Source organism: Desmodus rotundus, chromosome 12, assembly GCF_022682495.2.
Source record: "Desmodus rotundus isolate HL8 chromosome 12, HLdesRot8A.1, whole genome shotgun sequence".
NCBI lineage: Eukaryota > Metazoa > Chordata > Mammalia > Chiroptera > Phyllostomidae > Desmodus > Desmodus rotundus.
Window position 1 is genome coordinate 80,792,595 of NC_071398.1, and position 10,990 is coordinate 80,803,584.

General features: G+C 43.3%; 2 pseudogenes; one reads left to right on the forward strand and one right to left on the reverse strand.

Annotated features, from left to right (window-relative positions):
- Positions 1-1,400: 1,400 nt before the first annotated feature.
- On the reverse strand, positions 1,401-2,120 carry LOC112315432 (large ribosomal subunit protein eL31-like; annotated as a pseudogene).
- A 1,708-nt stretch (positions 2,121-3,828) lies between these two features.
- LOC112314189 (small ribosomal subunit protein uS14-like) lies at positions 3,829-3,999 on the forward strand (annotated as a pseudogene).
- The last annotated feature ends 6,991 nt before the right edge of the window (positions 4,000-10,990 follow it).

Consider the following 10,990-nt stretch of genomic DNA (forward strand, 5'->3'; position numbering starts at 1 on the left):
AGGAAGTATTAAGTCTAGACACTAGGAGGAGAGGCTGGCTTTGGAATGAAGGATTCCAAAGGATTCCTTCTCCTTTTAGGCCACAGGGAAGATTGAGGAGTTATAGGTGGGGAAGGAACTGAACTCTTGCCTGAAGCCCTGGGCCGAATGAGTACCCAGTGAGAATGAACTATAGGAAGGCAGGCCTATTAGGGAACTGAGGGCCAGAATCCCCTCCTACCCCACACAGGGCAGCCAGAAGCTGGCCTGGGACACCAGCTGGGCGCCTTTCCCAGCCCTTTACATTCCAGCTGAGTCTTGTGCGCAATGAAGAAAGGGTGCAGTGACATGATTTAGGTTAATGAACTACTGATTACCTGCCAAGTGTGTGGGAAGTTGTTTTTCTTTCTTCCCACTTTTGTGCAAAATTTTTTATGAATGAGTCATCTTGTCTCATTACTCAGAGTACAAATTTGTGAGCTGATAACAAGAGGTTAAAACCCAGGGAGAATACAACCAACCCCACCCCTACCCTGGTTTCTGGTGGATGGCTGTGTTCACTATCTTGATTGTGACACACATATGTAAGTCACAGCTGTCAAATTGTACATGTACATTTGTGCACTTTATGTCACGTACCTCAATAAAGCTGTTAAGGAAAAGAAAAAGAAGAATCTTATATGTAAAATATGATCACATAATTTGGATATTTATTACATTTACTTGCATATATAAATTGGCCTAATTTATCTTTACAATCAAAGAGGTTATTTTGAAATAAAATAAAGTAATTATTTTGGGAAAACAAAGGACAGCTTGGGAGACAAAATACAAGAGCATCATTGTAGGATTCCCAGGCACACACCAGGATAAATTAGCCACACCCTCTCCTGGGAGGAGAATGGACAGGAGTTAGTCTTTGGTTAGCCGGGATGAGAATGTTTTGTTCTTTTTGTAAACTTTGTGTAATTCCTTATTTAGCTGGCTGACTCTCTCCCTGTCCCCTCCCTTTCACAGCCTTTAGGAAAAGATGGCTTTCTTCTAGGGAAGCTGGTTGCTGCGCTGATCCTAAGGTCCAGTTCTTTGTCTTCATGTGCTATAAAACTTGAGACACCAGTCCAGCTCATCAAATGGATGGATTCAGGGCCTGGTTTCTCTGCCCTAGGACTCAGCAATGAACCAGACCCTTGCTGAGGCCGGTCCACTTTGAACTTTTACAAAAAGGTTTTGGAAATTATTCCCAAAAGATTTAAATCACACCCAGATTGGTCTCTGCCACTGCACTGCAGTCTGAGGGCTTTTATGCCAGACAGTATGCATGCAACAGTGCCAGGGGCTGTTCTTAATCCTAAAGCGACAACGTCGGTTCGTTCTTTCTTTTTTATTTTAGCAGTTTGATAACTTTATCTGACAATCAGCAGTTAGTTCTCATCCACATTAACTGTCTATAGATTTTTGAAAGTGGTGACAGGTATGTAGGTGACCAATATGTAGAGCTTGTTTGGTGAATCTCCATCCTCATTACATTTTCTGGGCAGCCACACTTGGGTATGGTATGGGACATCGCTTATTCCTTTGGCCCAAACAGCTTTGTTGAGCCTGGTATCAGTGCGCACATCCGGAGTTCCCATCTCCTTCGTGGCAAATTTCTGGATCTCTCTGAGTGCCTGGGGGTACACTTCTTGAAACCCACTCCATGAATTCACTTGTGAATGTTGATGGTGTAGTCTCTGGTCACCTCGTTGGTGGCAGAACAGCCCTTCTTCTTGTTACCACCCTTCTATGTGGGATCCGTTATGCCAGGCCCAAGTTGGAAAGAAAGAGCGCGAGGTATTGTGCACAAGGTTAGTTCTTGGCCTTGACTTGAAATTTAGAAACACAAGAGACTAAAATCCCTAGGATGACGGTAACAAATTAATATTTACTGTGTGAGTTGAAACCGGTTTGCTTAATAGAGCTCATTCATAAGTGGGGAGGGTAACAGTCAACTCACTTTCTGAACTAACAGGCCCCAGATTTTCCAAAAATCTCCAAAGGACTCTAGGGAAATAGAGCCAAGGGTGCCAGTAATTGCTTTCAGGCTTGGCTCAAAAGCCTCCTAAGAGTGACTTCACTGACCACTGTTCATACCTAGTCCCCATCGTGAACAGACTCTCCTTGGGTGCAGGGATCTTACCTCCTGTGTATCACCACAATAATGCAGATCAATGGTTTCCCAAAGATGTCCACCTCCTAATCTTAGGAACTCCTGAATATGTTACCTCATGAGGCTTTTGGCAGATGTGATTAAGGATTGTAGAATGGGGAGAGTATACTAGATTATACAGGTGGGCCTAGTGTGGTCACAAGGGTCCTCAAAGAGAGAGGTAGTAGGATCAGAGTCGGAGAAGGAGATGCGACAACAGAAGCAGTGGACAGAAAGTGGGAGAGAAGTTTGAAGATGCTATGCTGCTGGCTTTAAAGACAGAGGAGGGGCCACGAGCCAAGGAATACAGACAGCTTCTGGAAGCTGGAAAAGGCCAAGAAACAGATAGAACCTTTAGAACCTTTAGAAAAAACATAATCCTGCTGACAAATTAATTTTAGGATTTCTGACCTCCAGAACTGTAAGGTAATAAATTTGTGTTGCTTTAAGCCACCAAATATATGGTAATTTGTTATAGTAGCTAATAGTAGAAAACTATTGGGTTGGCCAAAAAGTTCATTTAGTTTTTTCCATATGATGGCTCTAGTAATGCTTAGATATCTTTAACTTCATTTGAAACAATTTTGTTGGATTGTGTTGTGACAGCTGTTATATCAGCGTGCATATTTAAAAAATTTATCAAAATTGGTGAATATTTGTGCAGCCACTTAAATATTGAAGATGGAAGAAGATATGCAACATTTTTAGCATATTATGCTTTATTATTTCAAGAAAAGTAAAAATCCAACTGAAATGCAAAAAATAGTTTGTGCAGTTTGTGGGGAAGGTGTTATGACTGACTGAATGTGTCAAAGGTGGTTTGTGCAGTTTCTTGGTACTATTGGCATTTTGGCCAAATAGTTCTTTGCTATGGGGCTATCTTACATATTGGAAGATGTTTAGCAGCACCCCTGGCCTCTACCCACGAGAAGGCAATAGCGGGAGATAGCTGACATACTCAAAATATCCAAATCAACAAAGTTATTGCCAAAAATGAAAAATGTGTCTTTTATTTTATGGAAAAAACTAAACAGGCTTTTTGGCCAACCCAGTAATATGAATGGTACATGGTACATAGCAGATACTCAATAGACATTTGTTGCTTGACCAACTTTCTTACATCTAGGATCCAAGCTGATAATAAAAATAATATTTTACAACTTTATAGTGTTATACAAAAACAAAATGTGTTCATATTCCTAATCTCATTTTATTTTCACAATTATTAAAATTTTGTAGACAAGGAAACTAAAACTCAGTTGCCCAAAGCCCCTCAGCTTTTTAGAGGCAAAAAGTAGTTTCGGAACCAATATTATTTTCTCCTTACTTTTTGTGTAATACATAAACAACACTTTGTCAACTATAAAGGACGGGTTAAAAAAAATTGGCCCTGACTGGTTTGGCTCAGTGGGTTGGGTGTCGTTCATGAACCTAAATGTCACCAGTTCGATTCCCAGTTGGTTTGGGCACATGCCCGGGGGATGTGCCTGGATTGTGGGCTACTTTTCCTGGTTGGGGGTGTGCAAGAGGCAACCAATCAATGTTTCTCTTGCACATCCATGGTTCTTTTCCTCTTTCTCCCTCCCTTCCCCCTCTCTAAAAATAAATAAAATCTTTTAAAAAATTTAATTCACTTTTTGCCTCCTTGCATCCAAGAGAACAACATGGGTCACCAGCAGCCCTACTGAAGCCATGCAAGAAAATGCAGCCAGGGTTCTCTTTCTTGTCACATCTGCTCAAACCCACACAGTCTGGTCTGGAAATACGACCTCAATCTGTGCCGCTAAGGCTTCCATCAGTACACAAAGGATATAAGTTTCATTAAGTTGGACTAAGTTACTTCCTTGAATGTGTCATTCAAGAATCTGACTTACTGCAGCAACAGTGCTAGCTCTTTGTACATAATTTTTTAAAAAACTTCAATTACAAGTGTTTTAATATAAATGCCATAGTCACATGATTATAGAAATCTCCTTTTTAAAATTTACTATTCTCACTGGATTCATCTTCAAAATTTGTGGTTTATTTCCCCCTGATTATGTAAAAGTATTCATGCTGAAAAAAAAATTAGTTCACAATCCTTTTACTCTAGTGGATAAACCAGTTTTATTCTTCTATGTCTTCTTTCATGTCTCATCTATATAAATTCACATTCAAAATATCTTTTTAATTGTAGTGTGTGTATATTTGTGTGTAAAATTATATGTAGTTTTTATTTTTCTGTTTAACATTATTTTATTGCCCAGGTGTATCAGTTTGGGTCCTTCGGAAAATAGATGCTGAGACAAAGTTAAGAAGTGTATGGGGGTTAACGCCTGTGAGAGAGAGAGGGAGCAGGATTGGACAAGGAGAGCCTCAAGTCATGATCATCTCTAACCAAGTCTCAGCCAAAGATTGCCAATTAGGGGTAATCACGTTGAGCAGAAATGGCCAGTTCTAGTGCCCAAATCATGCTCAGTCGTTGGCTGGGGGCTGCCTGGGAAGAGTGTGGTCTCAACTTGAACATAATAGTGAATCCCGAAGGTGCTGTAGCTGGAGGCTGTAAGATCACTGCACTCTTGGCAGCTGAACAGAAAGTACTTTCTTGAGGGAATCTGAATGGGGAACCTCCATGGCTGCTACAGTCCACCCCTTGTGTTATGTGGATTCACTTCTTCTTACCTACTTGATAAGGGTTCCATGGACCTCTGTTTCTGAGGAGAAACTTGGGTGAAGGAGGTTACTGGAAAAAAATCAGAGCACCCATTGCTGCAGTTGGTCCCAGGACGGCAACTGGTATTCATTTTTCCTTCCTCTACTCTAAATCCGCCTCACCCTCAAGCCATCACTTCTACTTCTCTCAGTGGCTTACCTGGTAGTGCGGCCCAAACCCTAAGTCCTCTTGGGTCTGAGGCCCTTTCTCAGGACAGAGTTGCTGCACTTGTCCATTCTTGGTCACAGCCAGGCAAGAGAGTACCAAGAGGTGCCCAGGCGAATCACAAATTCCTCCCTGCCCCAGCTGTGTAACTATAACAGCAATCCTATTTCTTCTCTGATCAAGGAAACTGACAACACGGTCATTTCTTTTTTTGCCTGCTGTTCCCCATGTAGAAAGAGTCCAAAGTGCCCAGTTGGCATGTCATTTAATGTGACCCTGTGGAAAGAGTATGTCCCTTTGGGCATTTGAAGTTCTAACCCTGCAGAGCTCCGAGCTGCAAGAACAGGAAGCACGGAGTCCCCCAGTAGGTCGCTGAGAATGATGGTATGCTGGTGCTATGGTCTGAGCGTTTGTGTCCCTCCAGAATTCATATGTCGAAACCCTAATGCCCAAGGTGATGATGTAAGAGGTGGGGCCTTTAGGAGGTGATTAGGTCATGATGGGATTAGTGTCCTTGTAAAAGAGGCTGAAGAGAGATCCCTCCCTCCCCCTGTCATGTGAGAACACAGGGGAAAAACAGCCATCTACGAACCAGGAAGCCATTACCGAACACCAGCTGTGCAGGCACCATGATCCTGAACTTCCCAGCCTCTTGCACTGCGAGAAATAAATGTTTGTTGTTTAAAATCCACCTAGTCAATGGTATTTTATCACAGCAGCATGAGCTAAAACAGTGGTGCTACTCCTTTCCCGCTCCAGGCCACGCTCAGAGCTGGCAGTCTGTTGTGTCACTTAGTGTATTGGCCAGAGCAGTGCTCCTAGTGAGGAAAGTATTGCCTTCACACCCGGAAGAGGTCTCCCTGGTACCGTGATTCCTTCTCTGTGGTTGGGACAGAAGGTGCAGCAATTTGTCTTTTACTTTGGAAGGGATATCTTAGCAAGTCTCTTAAACACTGGACTCCTAAACACTTTACTGATGTGGTAGGCCCCTGAAACTTTATTTGTATGGATTTATCTTCCACACTCTGGAGCACATGTGTCTTGCCAAGGCTTCTAATATGCTAACTACTCTTGCTCATCCTGACTGATCAGCATGATGTCATCAATGTAATGGATCAAAGGGATATTCTGCAGGACGTCCAAACAGGCCAGACTGCTTTTGACTAGGTGAGGTGGACCCACTGTAAACTGGACTTTGACTAACACTCTATTTATTACTTGCCCACATAAGCTCCCGATCCAACAGGGGTGTGATGATGATGCTTTGAGTCTCCAGGTATCAGTGTCAACTCTGATCCTGTGTCCAGCAGCCCTCAAAATGCCTGGGTGTTCTTTCAGCTTTTGGCTCAAAGGCAGCATAGGTGCAACTTTCTTCGGTCATCCCAACCCCAGTTTATTAGACACCAGCTGCCTCCACCATGCAGCCAAATTTTGACCCCAATAAGATCAACATCGTATATCCGAGTTGCAGTTGGTGCCACATCTGCCCTGATGCCCAAGATGGGCTCCCTAGGCCTCTCTCCAAAAAAGCGTGGTGATGACATGGCCAAAGCAAACAGTGATTGGAAGGGTCAGTGAAGCTGACCATTCAGAATAGACAGGCCCCAACTGAGGTAGTGCCTTCTGCCTCTGCCCTGATCGTCAAAGCCCTCAAAGAACAGCCACAAGACAGAAAGAAGCAAAAAGAAACAAACAAAAACCATTAAGCACAGTGGAATTATCACTTTTGATTAGATTGTCAAAATTGCCCAACAGCTGTGGCACCAATCTTTAGCTTGAGAACTCTCTGGAACCATTAAAGAGATCCTGGGGACTGCTCAGGCTGCAATGTTGATGACCACCACTCTCATGACATCACAGATGACATCACAGTGGTGCAGCTTGGCCGATGTGGCTCAGTTGGTTGGGGCATTGTCCCTTAAACTGAAAGGTCACAGTTTCCATTCTGGTCAGGGTACATGTCTGAGTTGCAGGTTTGGTCCCCAGCTGGGGTACTGAGAAAGGCAGCTAATCAATGTTTCTCTCTCATATCAGTGTTTCTCTCTCTCTCTCCCCACCCCCCACCCTTCCCCTCTCTCTAAAATCAATGAGCATGTCCTCGGGTGAGGGTAAAAATAAATTAAATTAAATTTAAATAAAATAAAACAAAATAAAAATAATAATAATAACAGTGGTGCAGTAGAATGCCCAGCTAGTTGAGAAATACAAAGGAAAATATTTCAATAGGAAATCATTTGGTCCTGGCTGTTGTGGCTCAGTGGATTGGGTACCAGCCTGCGAACCAAAGGGTCCCCAGTTCATTTCCCAGTCAGCGCACATGCCTGGGTTGCAGGCCAGGTCCCTAGTTAGGGGCGCACTAGAGACCACCATACATTGATGTTTCTCTCCCTCTCTTTCTTCCTCCCTTCCCCTCCCTCTAAAATAAATAAATAAAGTTTTTAAGAAAAAAGGTTATTTGATACCAAAACAAATAAACAAACAAAACCTAAACTAAATAAATGCCTGTGTGTTCTCCTCTTCTTTATGGTTACCTGAGTAAATAGTTGTAAGTCCCTTTTTGAAAGAACAGGGGAATCAGTACAGTGTATATTACCATGGTATTGCCAGTTTTGGACACCTGGACACCTCTTTTTTAAAATCTAGTTTTAGAGAGATGGGGAGGAAAAGAGAGAGGGAGAGAAACATCAATGCCAGAGAGAAATATCTATTGGTTGCCTCTTGTAGGTAACCTAGCCATGTACCCTGATCAAGAATCAAACCGGGGACCTCTCGCTTTGCAGGATGCTGCCCAACCAACTGAGCCACACTAGGCAGGGGCTGGCCCCCCCTTTAACCAATGAAGTTTAGGTACAAAAACTGACTTAGGTTGAGGAACTGACTCATGACAAGGGATCATGATTTTTTACTAGGTTCCCACTCATATATCTGTGCTTTCTTTCAATCACATATATTCAGCAATACCCTGTTTTTTGTTGTTGTTTGGTTTATTCATTTCTATTGTTTTAGCAATACGCTTGTTTTGACTACACATCTATTTTGCCCCGAGAGCTTCCATGTTGTATTAACCATCTACACAATTCTTTGTGGCAAGCTCCCAGGGCTGCCCCTCTGACCTTGCCAGTTATTAAAATTGTCACCCCCAGGCTTCTGGCAGTTAAGTGCTGCCACTTGGCCTTTATTGCTTTGGGCCTCCATTATCCCTGTTGCTATAAAAGAGCCAAACTATAGCAGCATCTCCCCTTGTTAGCTCTGGCTTGCAGGAAAAAGCTGCTCAGTGAGGTTGGCACTCCTCTCACCAGCCCATTCCTGATGGCCTTTGTAAGTGGGGTTCCTACACCTGTAGCACATCCTTTGGTAGGGCTTCTGGCCTCTAATAATTGACTTTAGCTAGCCCGTGTCACTGAGCCATTTAATCCTGCCTCCAATTGCTGTGGCAATTCAGGCAGTTGAACTTCACTCAGCAAAGGTTATCATTTCCTCCATGTTCTTAGGAGCCATTGAGGCAGGTCCTTACCACGAAGTTAAATCCTATTCCAAGAGAGTGAGCCCCAGTCAATAAACTCTCCCTTATTCAGTCTTGTATTTCAGCCCCTTGATTAAGCACCATCAAAATCCAATCCCACAGGCACTCCCCAACTCTTCCCAGTACACGTTGTTTAGTTCTTGCTGCTACTTTGGGCCCCTCATCAGGACCAGCATATTTTCTCTGGACTATGTTGTAACTTAACTCTAATTAAGATCCTGGCTGTCAGGAGAAGAGGCAAAGGCATATTCTGAGGGGAAGAGACCCCTGCAGTGTCTTTCCACATGGAGGGTGTGCTTGCTCTTAATAGGGAGGGGTGGGCCACCTCTTAAGGTCTTAGGGTACAGAGGAGTCTAGGGAGCCAGAATCTTTGGGGGCTCCACCTAGATCTCCATTCCATGTAGCAGGGTCTTGAGTTTTCCAAACCTGAAGCCTTGACCTTGGTTACAGATCTGCCTCCTGGAACTCTCTTGAGTCCTGAGTTTGATCTCCAGCTATTTTTGTGCTCCTGCTGCTATAGATAAAGGCCTCTTTGTAACCCATCAAAGAGGCTCTCTGGCCTTCACAGTTAATTCTTAATGTTTGGTAACTGCTCTCACTTTTCCATTATCTCTTGGCAGGGCTCAAGGCAACTTAGTAACAGCCAACCAATTCCATTGTCCCTATTTTCACTTCTCCCCCTCTGCCTACCTAATATGCCTGAATTACTGCACCATAGGAACATTGTCCCACTTCACCATCCGTGAAAGTTTTAGCAAGTGGGTCCCCATTTTGTCCCAGATCCCACATTCTTACACAGGAGAGGTTCTTACTACAAGCCAGGTAGTGAGTAATGCATATCCCAAACCGTATCTTACTGCCTGCTTTTTCAGACCACTCCTGAGTCCATTCAGGTGGTCTGAGAAGCAGATGCTGACAAGAAATTAGGAGTGCAAGCAGTTCATTGGGTGGTAGTGCCTGTAAATGATAAAGGGGGAAGGAGGAGGAGGGAGTAGAGAAAGCCTTCAGGTAGTGATGCAGATTTGATACCTGTGAAAGGAAAGGATGTAAAAAATTGGACAAGGAGAACCTGAAGCCATGATGCCCATCCTTCCAAGTTGCAGTCAACCCAATGGGAAGCTCCAGAGTGAAGAGTATTCTGTAGAGGAGTTCAACAGAGGGCAGAAATGGCCTGGCTCTAAAACCCATCCTGTGCCTAATCACAGGCTAGGGGCCACTCAGGGAGTGTGAGGTCTTAGCTCTGACACTGTAATGGATCCCAGAGTGATGTAGCTGGAGACTGATCGCTAACTGCACTTTGGCAGTTGAATGGCAGATTCTTTCTTAAAGGAGATCTGAGCTGCACATCTCCATGGCTGCCATATCAGGTATGTTGTCTTTGAGTCCAGTCTATGTCCATATACCATCTTGCTTCTGTATTTGAGACAGTACTTTGAAAAAAAGATTCAGATAAAGAAGCTGAAGAAATCAGGCAATTAGTGGGAGTCTGCTGAAACACTTTGTCACAGTGGCCTGTGAGAGAACGTGGGTCTCTGGGAATGTGTGTATAAGCTTAAGCTGCCAAGCTTCTGCCTCCTTCACTGATGAGGAAAGGAAAGTAAGAGGCGAGGTGGAATCAGCTGTTGTTTGGGTGTGTGGAGGAAAGCTGGCTCTCTCCTCAGTATGGCATTTTAACAACTCCTGGGGAAAAAAGTACGTGGAAAGAATCTGTTCTTTTTAGTTTCCATTGGAATTGGAAATATGTAGCCTTTTTGCTCTTTTTTTTCTTTTCTTTTAAAGGATACTCTCATTTTGAATGTATACTGCAGACTTTGAACATACTGGAATTTAGTTCCTCAGAGCATTAGAGGTGGGGCAGCTGGGATGGTAGAGGAGTTGGAGGCTGTGCGAAGACTTGAGGAGCTTGGGGATGAGTCCTTTCCTTCTCAGAAAGTGACTGATTAGGCTAAAAAGGTTGCGTGGAATTCTTTGTCCCAGTCACCCAGATGTGTACCAGATTTGGGTACACCTGCTCATGTTCCCAGCTGATGATAAAAGGAGGAGCTGGAAGACAGAACATGACTGCTCCCCACCCCCAAGAAGCCCAAAGGAAACAATATAATTATAAAATCTGGGACCAACTTCTTAATTTCTCAGAAAAAAACTGAATCCCAAGGATTTTAGGAAACTTGGTTAGAATTATAGCTTTCCTAAAAATAAAATTAGAATATATGTCTCTCAACTCCCAACTCAGTGTTCTACATCAGTGGTTTGCACTCAAGGAATCTCTGTGATTCTGCCTCCCTAGTCAAATTGAGGAAAGAGTGGAGGATGTGGGTCAAAAAGAATAAAATATCTTTTGGGGACTTTTGGAGGTTCTGAACCCAGGATCAAGTGAGTAAAGTATATCAAGTGAGAATATAAAGTGAATATTTCTTATTATCTTCCCTAACAACACCCATAGTAG